Source organism: Triticum urartu, chromosome 7A (assembly GCF_056163025.1).
Source record: "Triticum urartu cultivar PI428250 chromosome 7A, HENAU_Tu73, whole genome shotgun sequence".
In the NCBI taxonomy this organism is placed as follows: Eukaryota; Viridiplantae; Streptophyta; class Magnoliopsida; order Poales; family Poaceae; genus Triticum; species Triticum urartu.
Genome location: NC_141879.1, coordinates 621,158,869 through 621,173,060, shown reverse-complemented (window position 1 = coordinate 621,173,060; position 14,192 = coordinate 621,158,869). Strand labels below are relative to the sequence as shown.

The following is a 14,192-nucleotide window of genomic DNA, read 5'->3' as shown; positions in this document are numbered from 1 at the left end:
AAAAATATCATCTTCATTAAGTTTAGCATCCCCAAGCTTGGGGAAAATATTAATTGCAGCAAATATATTCTCAAAAACATCATCTTCATCAAACATAGCATCCCCAAGCTTGGGCCTTTTCATATTATAAGCATAATCACTCTCATCATTAATAGGATGGATATCACCAATAGTATAGCAATTATCATATTATTCCAAGCAAGTGCCAAAAGATTTTCAAGATCATAAGAAGTATCATTATCTTCCACAATTATATTTTCATGAGGCACAATAGTAATAGGAGCAGCATTATTTGAGAGAGATATCTTTTTACCTCTCTTCATTTTTCATTTCTTCTTCTTCACCACATCATGTGTGGGTTCAATCCTCTTTTTGGAGCTCCTTATTAATGAGATTGGTTGAATAGGAGGCTCCTCCTCGTTACCTGATTCATCATAAGAAATAATAGGAGGATATTGGGAAGTCTCTTCCCTTTCATTAGTATTCTCTTCATCTTCTATTTGTTTTCTTTTCTTTATGTAATTGGCAATATAAGAATTTTCAATGCAATTCACCGCACAATACATATAAATTTCCTCTAGGTCAAAATGAAGAACTCTATCAAGGGAAAATTTTGGAATATCCTTAGTTATACGTTTCATTTCTTCGTAGCCCATAAGAAAACTAAGTTCATTATAATGTGCAAGGGAAATCAAGTCATCACAAATTTTGGACACGATTAGATCATGAAACAATTTGCATCGGATAATTAAATGACCACGTTCATTACAAAGCTCACAAGTATGGCCAAGAAAATTTAAATTTTCAGCACAATCATCTAGCTCTTCTTACAACAGTTTAGTTTCTAAGTACTTATGCTTCTTGCAATATCTATCTTCTCTATTTAGTGTGTACTTACAAACCCAATGCACTCCACAAAAATTGACATGTTTATACGAGACATTTTCATCATAACTAGTGCAATCATTATTAGTTTCATGGATATTCAAAGAATTCGTACTAACAACATTGCAATCATGCTCATCATTCAAATATTTAGTTCCAAACATTCTAATGCATTCTTCTTCTAGCACATGAGCACAATTTTCAATTCCATCATACTCACGAAAGATATTAAAAAGATGAAGCGTATGAAGCAAACTTAATTCCATTTTTTATAGTTTTCTTTTATAAACTAAACTAGTGATAAAACAATAAGTTAAAAGACTCGATTGCAAGATCTAAAGAGATAGCTGTTGGGGAACGTAGTAATTTCAAAAAAATTCCTACGCACACGCAAGATCATGGTGATGCATAGCAACGAGAGAGGAGAGTGTTGTCTACGTACCCTCGTAGACCGAAAGCGGAAGCATTAGCACAACGCGGTTGATGTAGTCGTACGTCTTCACGGCCCGACCGATCAAGCACCGAAACTACGGCACCTCCGAGTTCTAGCACACGTTCAGCTCGATGACGATCTCCGGAATCCGATCCAGCAGAATGTCGGGGAAGAGTTCCGTCAGCACGATGGCGTGGTGACGATCTTGATGTTCTACCGTCGCAGGGCTTCGCCTAAGCACCACTACAATATTATCGAGGATTATGGTGGAAGGGGGCATCGCACACGGCTAAGAGATCAATCATCAATTGTTGTGTCTATGTGGTTCCCCTTGGCCACGTATATAAAGGAGTGGAGGAGGGGGGAGAGGGCCGGCCCCTATGGCGCGCCCTAGAGGAATCCTACTCCCACCGGGAGTAGGATTCCCCCCTTCCAAGTAGTAGGAGTAGGAGTCAAGGCAAGGGAAGGGAGAAGAGAAGGAAGGAGGGGGCGCAGCCCCTCCCCCTAGTCCAATTCGGACTAGGCCTTGGGGGGGGGGGCGCCCAACCTCTCCTCTCTCTTTCCCCTAAAGCCCAATAAGGCCCATATACTCCCCGGCGAATTCCCGTAACTCTCCGGTACTCCGAAAAATACCCGAATCACTCGGAACCTTTTCAATGTCCGAATATAGTTGTCCAATATATCGATCTTTACGTCTCGACCATTTCGAGACTCCTCGTCATGTCCCCGATCTCATCCGGGACTCCGAACTCCTTCGGTACATCAAAATATATAAACTCATAATAGAACTGTCATCGTAGCGTTAAGCGTGCGGACCCTACGGGTTCGAAAACTATGTAGACATGACCGAGACACGTCTCCGGTCAATAACCAATAGCGGAACCTGGATGCTCATATTGGCTCCTACATATTCTACGAAGATCTTTATCGGTCAGACCGCATAACAACATACGTTGTTCCCTTTGTCATCGGTATGTTACTTGCCCGAGATTCGATCGTCGGCATCTCAATACCTAGTTCAATCTCGTTACCGGCAAGTCTCTTTACTCGTTCCGTAATACATCATCTTGCAACTAACTCATTAGTTGCAATGCTTGCAAGGCTTAGGTGATGTGCATTATCGAGAGGGCCCAGAGATACCTCTCCGACAATCGGAGTGACAAATCCTAATCTCGAAATACGCCAACCCAACAAGTACCTTCGGAGACACCTGTAGAGAACCTTTATAATCACCCAATTACATTGTGACATTTGGTAGCACACAAAGTGTTCCTCCGGTAAACGGGAGTTGCATAATCTCATAGTCATAGGAACATGTATAAGTCATGAAGAAAGCAATAGCAACAAACTAAACGATCAAGTGCTAAGCTAACGGAATGGGTCAAGTCAATCACATCATTCTCCTAATGATGTGATCCCGTTAATCAAATGACAACTCATGTCTATGGTTAGGAAACATAACCATCTTTAATCAACGAGCTAGTCAAGTAGAGGCATACTAGTGACACTCTGTTTGTCTATGTATTCACATATGTATTATGTTTCTGGTTAATACAATTCTAGCATGAATGATAAACATTTATCATGATATAAGGAAATATATAATAACTTTATTATTGCCTCTAGGGCATATTTCCTTCAGTCTCCCACTTGCACTAGAGTCAATAATCTAGTTCACATCGCCATGTGATTTAACATCAATAGTTCACATCACCATGTGATTAACACCCATAGTTCACATCGACATGTGACCAACACCCAGAGGTTTACTAGAGTCAATAATCTAGTTCACATCGCTATGTGATTAACACCCAAAGAGTACTGAGGTGTGATCATGTTTTGCTTGTGAGAGAATTTTAGTCAACGGGTCTGCCACATTCAGATCCGTAAGTATTTTGCAAATTTCTATGTCAACAATGCTCTGCACAGATCTACTCTAGCTAATTGCTCCCACTTTCAATATGTATCCAGATTGAGATTTAGAGTCATCTGGATCAGTGTCAAAATTTGCATCGACGTAACACTTTATGACGAACGTTTTGTCACTTCCATAATCGAGAAACATATCCTTATTCCACTAAGGATAATTTTGACCAATGTCCAGTGATCTACTCCTAGATCACTATTGTACTCCTTTGCCAAACTCAGGACAGGGTATACAATAGGTCTGGTACACAGCATGGCATACTTTATAGAACTTATGGCTGAGGCATAGGGAATGACTTTCATTCTCTCTCTATCTTCTGTCGTGGTCGGGTTTTGAGTCTTACTCAACTTCACACCTTGTAACACAGGCAAGAACTCCTTCTTTAACTGTTCCATTGTGAACTACTTCAAAATCTTGTCAAGGTATGTACTCATTGAAAAAACTTATCAAGCGTATTGATCTATCTCTATAGATCTTGATGCTCAATATGTAAGCAGCTTCACCGAGGTCTTTCTTTGAAAAACTCCTTTCAAACATTCCTTTATGCTTTGCAGAATAATTCTACATTATCTCCGATCAACAATATGTCTTTCACATATACTTATCAGAAATACTGTAGTGCTCCCACTCACTTTCTTGTAAATACAGGCTTCACCACAAGTCTGTATAAAACTATATGCTTTGATGAACTTATCAAAGCGTATATTCCAACTCCGAGATGCTTGCACCAGTCCATAGATGGATTGTTGGAGCTTGCATATTTTGTTAGTACCTTTAGGATTGACAAAACCTTCTGGTTGCATCATATACAACTCTTCTTTAATAAATCCATTAAGGAATGCAGTTTTGTTTATCCATTTGCCAGATTTCATAAAATGCGGCAATTGCTAACATGATTCAGACAGACTTAAGCATAGATACGAGTGAGAAACTCTCATCGTAGTCAACACCTTGAACTTGTCGAAAACCTTTTTGCGACAATTCTAGCTTTGTAGATAGTAACACTACTATCAGCGTCCGTCTTCCTCTTAAAGATCCATTTAATCTCAATGGCTCGCCGATCATTGGGCAAGTCAATCAAAGTCCATACTTTGTTCTCATACATGGATCTCATCTCAGATTTCATGGCCTCAAGCCATTTCGTGGAATCTGGGCTCATCATCGCTTCCTCATAGTTCGTAGGCTCGTCATGGTCAAGTAACATGACCTCCAGAACAGGATTACCGTACCACTCTGGTGCGGATCTCAGTCTGGTTTACCTACGAGGTTCGATAGTAACTTGATCTGAAGTTACATGATCATCATCATTAGCTTCCTCACTAATCGGTGTAGTAGTCACAGGAACAGATTTCTATGATGAACTACTTTCCAATAAGGTAGTAGGTACAGTTACCTCATCAAGTTCTACTTTCCTCCCACTCACTTCTTTCGAGAGAAACTCCTTTTCTAGAAAGGATCCATTCAAAGCAACAAATATATTGCCTTCGGATCTGTGATAGAAGGTGTACCCAACATTTTCTTTTGGGTATCCTATGAAGACGCACTTCTCCGATTTGGGTTAGAGCTTATCAGGTTGAAACTTTTTCACATAAGCATTGCAACCTCAAACTTTAAGAAACGACAACTTAGGTGTCTTGCCAAACCATAGTTCATACGGTGTCGTCTCAACGGATTTATATGGTGCCCTATTTAACGTGAATGCAGCTGTCTCTAATGCATAACCCCAAAACAATAGTGGTAGATCAGTAAGAGACATCATAGATCGCACCATATCTAATAAAGTACGGTTATGACGTCCGGACACACCATTACACTGTGGTGTTCCAGGTGGCGTGAGTAGGGAAACTATTTCACATTGTTTTTAACTGAAGGCCAAACTCGTAACTCAAATATTTTACTTCTGCGATTATATCATAGAAACTTTTATTTTTGTTACGATGATTCTTCACTTCACTCTAAAATTCTTTGAACTTTTCAAATGTTTCAGACTTGTGTTTCATCAAGTAGATATACTCATAACTGCTCAAATCATCTGTGAAGATCAGAAAATAATGATACCTGCCACGAGCCTCAATATTCATCGGACCACATACATCAGTATGTATGATTTCCAACAAATATGTTGCTCGCTCCATTGTTCCGGAGAACGGAGTCTTAGTCATCTTGCCCATGAGGCATGGTTTGCAAGCATCAACTGATTCATAATCAAGTGATTCCAAAAGCCCATCAGCATGGATTTTCTTCATGCGCTTTACACCAATATGACCTAAATGGCAGTGCCACAAATAAGTTGCACCATCATTATTAACTTTGCATCTTTTGGTTTCAATATTATGAATATGTGTATCACTATGATCGAGATCCAACAAACCATTTTCATTGGGTGTGTAACCATATAAGGTTTTATTCATGTAAACAGAACAACAATTTATTCTCTTACTTAAATGAATAACCGTATTGCAATAAACATGATCAAATCATATTCATGCTCAACGCAAACACCAAATAACACTTATTTAGGTTCAACACTAATCCCAAAAGTATAGGGAGTGTGCGATGATGATCATATCAATCTTGGAACCACTTCCAACACACATCGTCACTTCACCCTTAACTAGTCTATGTTCATTCTGCAACTCCCGTTTCGAGTTACTACTCTTAGCAACTGAACCAGTGTCAAATACCGAGGGGTTGCTACGAACACTAGTAAAATACACATCAATAATCTGTATATCAAATATACCTTTGTTCACTTTGCCATCCTTCTTATCCGCCAAATACTTGGTGCAGTTCCGCTTCTAGTGAACAGTCCCTTTGCAGTAGAAGCACTTAGTCTCAGGCTTAGGACCAGACTTGGGCTTCTTCACTTGAGCAGCAACTTGCTTGCCGTTCTTCTTGAAGTTCCCCTTCTTCCCTTTGCCCTTTTCTTGAAACTAGTGGTCTTGTCTACCATCAACACTTGATATTTTTATTGATTTCTACCTTCGTCGATTTTAGCATTACGAAGAGCTTGGGAATCGTTTCTGTTATCCCTTGCATATCATAGTTCATCACGAAGTTCTACTAACTTAGTGATGGTGACTAGAGAATTCTGTCAATCACTATTTTATCTGGAAGATTAACTCCCACTTGATTCAAGCGATTGTAGTACCCAGACAATCTGAGCACATGCTCACTGCTTGAGCTATTCTCCTCCATCTTTTAGCTATAGAGCTTGTTGGAGACTTCATATCTCTCAACTCGGGTATTTCCTTGAAATATTAACTTCAACTCCTGGAACATCTCATATGGTCCATGACGTTCAAAACATCTTTGAAGTCCCGATTCTAAGCCGTTTAAGCATGGTGCACTAAACTATCAAGTAGTCATCATATTGAGCTAGACAAATGTTCATAACATCTGTATTTGCTCCTGCAATAGGTTTGTCACCTAGCGGTGCATCAAAAACATAATTCTTCTGTGCAGCAATGAGGATAAACCTCAGATCACGGATCCAACCGTATCATTGCTACTAACATCTTTCAACTTAGTTTTCTCTAGGAACATATCAAAAATAAAAGAGGGGAGCTAAACGCGAGCTATTGATCTACAACATAGATATGCTAATACTACCAGGACTAAGTTCATGATAAATTAAAGTTCAATTAATCATATTACTTAAGAACTCCCACTTAGATAGACATCCCTCTAATCCTCTAAGTGATTACGTGATCCAAATCAACTAAACCATGTCCGATCATCACGTGAGATGGAGTAGTTTCAATGGTGAACATCACTATGTTGATCATATCTACTATATGATTCACGCTCGACCTTTCGGTCTCCGTGTTCCGAGGCCATATCTGTTATATGTTAGGCTCGTCAAGTTTAACCTGAGTATTCCGCGTGTGCAACTGTTTTGCACCCGTTGTATTTGAACGTAGAGCCTATCACACCCGATCATCACGTGGTGTCTCAGCACGAAGAACTTTCGCAACGGTGCATACTCAGGGAGAACACTTATACTTTGATAATTTAGTGAGGGATCATCTTATAATGCTACCGTCAATCAAAGCAAGATAAGATGCATAAAAGATAAACATCACATCCAATCAATATAAGTGATATGATATGGCCATCATCATCTTGTACTTGTGATCTCCATCTCCGAAGTATCGTCATGATCACCATCGTCACCGGCGTGACACCTTGATCTCCATCGTAGCATTGTTGTCGTCTCGCCAATCTTATGCTTCCATGACTATCGCTACCGCTTAGTGATAAAGTAAAGCATTACAACGCGATTGCATTGCATACAATAAAGCGACAACCATATGGCTCCTGCCAGTTGCCGATAACTCGGTTACAAAACATGATCATCTCATACAATAAAATTTAGCATCATGTCTTGACCATATCACATCACAACATGCCCTGCAAAAACAAGTTAGATGTCCTCTACTTTGTTGTTGCAAGTTTTACGTGGTTGCTACGGGCTTAGCAAGAACCGTTCTTACCTACGCATAAAACCTAGGCTCGGATGCCACTGTTGGGGAACGTAGTAATTTCAAAAAATTTCCTACGCACACGCAAGATCATGGTGATGCATAGCAACGAGAGAGGAGAGTGTTGTCTACGTACCCTCGTAGACCAAAAGCGGAAGCGTTGGCATAACGCGGTTGATGTAGTCGTACGTCTTCACGGCCCGACCGATCAAGCACCGAAACTACGACACCTTCGAGTTCTAGCACACGTTCAGCTCGATGACGATCCCCGGACTCCGATCCAGCAGAATGTCGGGGAAGAGTTCCGTCAGCACGACGACGTGGTGACGATCTTGATGTTCTACCGTCGCAGGGCTTCGCCTAAGCACCGCTACAATATTATCAAGGATTATGGTGGAAGGGGGCACCGCACACGGCTAAGAGATCAATCATCAATTGTTGTGTCTATGGGGTGCCCCTTGACCACGTATATAAAGGAGTGGAGGAGGGGGGAGAGGGCCGGCCCCTATGGCGCGCCCTGGAGGAGTCCTACTCCCACCAGGAGTAGGATTCCCCCCTTCCAAGTAGTAGGAGTAGGAGTCGAGGCAAGGGAAGGGAGAAGAGAAGGAAGGAGGGGGCGCAGGCCCTCCCACTAGTCCAATTCGGACTAGCCCTTGGGGGGGCGCCCAACCTCTCCTCTCTCTTTCCCCTAAAGCCCAATAAGGCCCACATACTCCCCGGCGAATTCCCGTAACTCTCCGGTACTCCGAAAAATACCCGAATCACTCGGAACTTTTCCGATGTCCGAATATAGTCGTCCAATATATCGATCTTTACGTCTCGACCATTTCGAGACTCCTCGTCATGTCCACGATCTCATCCGGGACTCCGAACTCCTTCGGTACATCAAAACATATAAACTCATAATATAACTGTCATCGTAGCGTTAAGCGTGCGGACCCTACGGGTTCGAAAACTATGTAGACATGACCGAGACATGTCTCTGGTCAACAACCAATAGCGGAACCTGGATGCTCATATTGACTCCTACATATTCTACGAAGATCTTTATCGGTCAGACCGCATAACAACATACGTTGTTCCCTTTGTCATCGGTATGTTACTTGCCTGAGATTCGATCGTCGGCATCTCAATACCTAGTTCAATCTCGTTACCGGCAAGTCTCTTTACTCGTTCCGTAATACATCATCTCACAACTAACTCATTAGTTGCAATGCTTGCAAGGCTTAGGTGATGTGCATTACCGAGAGGGCCCAGAGATACCTCTCCGACAATCGAAGTGACAAATCCTAATCTTGAAATACGCCAACCCTACAAGTACCTTCGGAGACACCTATAGAGCACCTTTATAATCACCCAGTTATGTTGTGACGAAAGCAATAGCAACAAACTAAACGATCAAGTGCTAAGCTAACAGAATGGGTTAAGTCAATCACATCATTCTCCTAATGATGTGATCCCGTTAATCAAATGACAACTCATGTCTATGGTTAGGAAACATAACCATCTTTAATCAACGAGCTAGTCAAGTAGAGGTATACTAGTGACACTCTGTTTGTCTATGTATTCACACATGTATTATGTTTCCGGTTAATACAATTCTAGCATGAATAATAAACATTTATCATGATATAAGGAAATATATAATAACTTTATTATTGCCTCTAGGGCATATTTCCTTCAATACCTTCAAGCGCTAACCTTCCCGAAAACGGCACTAGAAAAGAGCTTGATGTCTACTACACAACATTTTTCTTGTAGACGTTGTTGGGCCTCCAAGTGCAGAGGTTTTTAGGACAGTAGCAAATTTCCCTCAAGTGGATGACCTAAGGTTTATCAATCCGTAGGAGGCGTAGGATGAAGATGGTCTCTCTCAAGCAACCCTGCAACCAAATAACAAAGAGTCTCTTGTGTCCCCAATACAGCCAATACAATGGTAAATTGTATAGGTGCACTAGTTCGGCGAAGAGATGGTGATACAAGTGGTATATGGATAGTAGATAAAGGTATTTGTAATATGAAAATATAAAAACAGCAAGGTAACTAATGATAAAAGTGAGCGTAGACGGTATTGCAATGATAGTAAATAAGGCCTAGGGTTCATACTTTCACTAGTGCAAGTTCCCTCAACAATAATAACATAATTGGATCACATAACTATCCCTCAACATGCAACAAAGAGTCGCTCCAAAGTCACTAATAGCGGAGAAGGAACGAAGAGATTATGGTAGGGTACGAAACCACCTGAAAGTTATTATTTCCAATCAATCCATTGGGGTATTCCTATAATTATCACAAACAGCCCTAGAGTTCGTACTAGAATAACACCTTAAGACACAAATCAATCAAAACCCTAATGTCACCTAGATACTCCAATGTCACCTCAAGTATCCGTGGGTATGGTTATACGATATGCATCACACAATCTCAGATTCATCTATTCAACCAACACAAAGGACCTCAAAGAGTGCCCCAAAGTTTCTACCGGAGAATCACGACGAAAACGTGTGCCAACTCCTATGCATAGGTTTATGGGCGGAACCCGTAAGTTGATCACCAAAACATACATCAAGTGAATCACGTGATATCCCATTGTCACCACAGATACGCACGACAAGACATACATCAAGTGTTCTCAAATCTTTAAAGACTCAATCCGATAAGATAACTTCAAAGGGGAAACTCAATCCATTACAAGAGAGTAGAGGGGGGAGAAAACATGATAAGATCCAACTATAATAGCAAAGCTCGCGATACATCAAGATCGTGCCAAACCAAGAACACGAGAGAGAGAGATCAAACACACAGCTATTGGTACATACCCTCAGCCCCGAGGGAGAACTACTCCCTCCTCGTCATGGAGAGCACCGGGATGATGTAGATGGCCACCGGAGAGGGATTGCCCCCTCCGGTAGGGTGCCGGAGCGGGTCTACATTGGCTTTCGGTGGCTACGGAGGCTTCTGGCGGCGGAACTCCCGATCTATTGTGTGTTCTGGAAGTTTTAGGACACGTAGGTATATATGGGTGCAGGAAGTACGTCGGTGGAGCTTCGGGGGCCCCACGAGGCAGGGGGCGTGCCCTAGGGGGTGGGCGCGCCCTCCACCCTCGTGGGCACCTCCCTTCTCTCCTGACGTGGGGTCCAAATCCATCCGGTAGCTTTCCTTCCAAAAATAACTTCTCTAGTTGATTTCGTTCCGTTTCGACTCCGTTTGATATTCCTTTTTCTTCGAAACACTGAAATAGGCAAAAAAACAGCAAATCTGGGCTGGACCTCCGGTTAATAGGTTAGTCCTAAAAATAATATAAAAGTGAATAATAAAGCCCAATATTGCCCAAAACAGTAGATAACATAGCATGGAGCAATCAAAAATTATAGATACGTTGGAGACGTATCAGTTTGTTGCTGCTTGTGTTGAAGAAACCAAGCACGTACCTGCCATTTTTGGAGACGAGCTTGTCGTTGACAGTAAGTGCTTGGCCGGCCCAGATGGCGTTCGTCGCGGCAGAATTTGCTTGGGTGCACAGGAAGAGGAGCAAGGTGAAATCTATGAGGAGATGCATGATGAACTGAAGAGGATGGAAAACCTGAGGATGCAGATACTACAGATATAAGTGTTCAAGCCTCAATTGTCTGGTCATAGCCGTAAAGGGCACGGTGGAGGCAAAAGTCGAGTTCATGACAACCATACAAACCGGTGGAAAACTGAATAGTATCAGCAGTCTTATTCTGGACTCGTTTTTTGCTTTGACAGCAGTGAAAAACTTGCTTTGGACTGGGTTTGCGTGGTGGAGACTGGAGAGTGGAGAGGAAAGAGACTTGTGTGAGCATGATCAAAGTATTCGCTATCACAACATGACAAGTATGCAGACACTTCAGGCGCTAGCTTGATCTGAAGGTGCCATATTTTTAAGAAAATAAACCTCAATTAATACAAATCATATTAAGTTTTTGGTTCTATTATACACTTTGCTGTAAAGTTTTGTTTTGGCCACAACTGTTTGTATTCTTTCATGTATTTAAGAGGGCAGCAGCCATGGCATGTTTAGTTACAACAAATAATCTAGTACTTCTCACGACACTACAACTCTGATCCGATTGCTTTTACTTCTGTACATGTGTTTCACTACGTAATCTCACTAACTTCAGTTGTTTCATTTCCTGTATTTGGCTGCAGCTCGACCCTGATGATCTAAAAAGAAAGCCTTTGTACACATCGTCAGTAGCGTCTGTCTGTCCAAAGAAATCTAGTAATTTTTTCTACATGAACTTTTTGATTTGTAGGATTGCAGTCTATTGAATTATTTTAATATGGGTCTATTTCCACAATATTACATTTTTTTTCATTGGCTGCAACCTCTTCGAAACATTCCTATTTGTTTTATTTGAGGAACCAAATATCTTTTCAATACTGTGGGATTAATGACATTAGAAATCCATGCTTTTTTCTCAGCTTCAGTGTTGTCAGAATATGTCTTCTGTTGTCGCCCTTGTGGTGCAAGCGTTGCACCTGACCTTGAAATTACACACTAAACATTTATGTTTTCTTTTTCCTGTAAACAAGAACACAATATATTTTTCATGTCACAGGAATTCAGACGACATTCTAAACTGTACGAATAGTAGGTAATTCAAGCTAGGCTGCTGTGAATTATGCCCAGTTAGATCCCCCCCCCCCCCCCCCCCCCCCCTAATGGTTATATGCTCAGTAAGACCAGTACACCTGAAGTTGTTGTTTTTGTGTTCCTGAGCTGTACAGTTTGGATCTGGACCCGAAATTTCACAACTTGACAAATTCTTGAGAAGAGAAGATAAGGAGACGGGGAGAATTCTCACCGTGTGGTCGGAGCCGTCCCGCTCATGAAGGAGTGAAGATAGCAGATACAGATACAGGTCTCCGGAGCTGAAAGTACAGCAAACACAAAGAGATTTTGTGCATGCCAAAATGCCACAGGGGCACAAGAGAAACGAGTAGAAACAATGGAACACCATGACAAGCATTCTATTCGGTGCAAAATCAAATGGGGGCGAACTGTTGGAAGATGCTCATGGGATGAGTTCTCTTGGTCAAATTTGGAGCTGATCAAGGATATTTTACATTTGCTTGGGGCTGCATCCGGTCTTACGACGGAGTCTTTTTGAGGGGCGTAAGACAGACGGATATTCAGAAGAGTAGTGTTGTACCAATGCTATGTTCTGTCGACGACTTGGCTGTTGTTCAGATGCATTTCCCTTGTGAGGTGAATGAGCTTCGTTGCAAACATCTTGCCCTGCCTTTGTCCATCAAAAAGTTAATTCCCCTTACTAATTGCCTTCAGCATCATTGTGATTCTGCTGTTTCCCATTAATCACCGGGTCCCACTCGCCAGGCCTTCCCCTGACCTCTGGCTCCTCTATAGCCCCCGCCGCCCCACCGAATCAGCGCCGCCATATCAACCAGCGTCACCGCACAATGAGATCCCGCGGCTTCTATGTGTCGCGTCACCCAGACCTGCAGCGGTCCGCCTAGCCTCCGCCCTCGCCGCACTGGCGCTCGCTCGGGTCGAGCACTTGCCTGTGACCACCCTCCTTTATGCCATCTCCACCGCACGATCTCAAACAGATGTTCGTTTCATCCAAAATCTGTTCATTTAGGGTGGCAGTGGATGGCAAAACGGACATGCACGTCCGGGTATAGTTCGAGGCGCCCAACGCATCAACCAATCCTAAACTGTCCGTCTGGGCCATGCGTCTCACCCGCCCGCGACCTCGCGCTCTCGCTCCGCCCGTTCCCCGCTGCAGCATGCTGGCCGGTGCGCGCCGCGTCGCGCCCGCTCGCGCCCCGCCTCCACGCCACGCCCGCGCCACGCGCCCTGCCCGCCCGCCGCGCTCGCTGCCGGGCCACGCCCCGCCCGCGTCCCGCGCCTGCGCCTGCTCTGTGCTGCAGCCGCGCCTCGCCCCGACTCGCCGTGCCTCGCACCGCGCGCGGCCGCCTCGTTGCGGCTCGGCCCCGCCTGCCGCCGCGCGCGCTCGCCCTGGCCGCCGCGCCTCGCCCCGCCCGCTCGAGCCCGCCTCGCCACGCCTCGCACCGCGCGCGGCCGCCTCGCTGCGGCTCGCGCCGAGCCGCCGCGCGTGCTCGCCCCCGCCTGTCGCCGCGCGCGCTCGCCCGGCCTCGCCCTGCCGCCGCCGCCGCGCGCGCGTGCTCGCCCCTGCCCGCGCGCTCGCCTACCGCCGCGCGCGTGCTCGCCCCTGCCCGCGCGCTCGCCTACCGCCGCGCGCGTGCTCGCCCCTGCTTGCGCCTGCAGCCGCGCGAGCTCGCCGCCCTCCCCCGTAGCCGCCGGCCCGCTCCGGCTCGACGCCCAACGCCGCGCGAAGCCGCTCCTGCAGTCGCGCCCCGCCGCCCGTCGCCCACCACCGCGACCGTGGTCGCCTCGCCTCTCCATGCCGCATACCGCCCCCAGCTCGCAGCCGCGCCGCACGCCGCT

At 44.2% G+C, this 14,192-nt stretch overlaps 1 pseudogene; it reads right to left on the bottom strand.

Annotated features, from left to right (window-relative positions):
- Positions 1-12,358, bottom strand: part of LOC147960739 (G-type lectin S-receptor-like serine/threonine-protein kinase At2g19130) — a 29,601-nt pseudogene extending 17,243 nt beyond the window's left edge.
- Between the last annotated feature and the right edge of the window lie 1,834 nt (positions 12,359-14,192).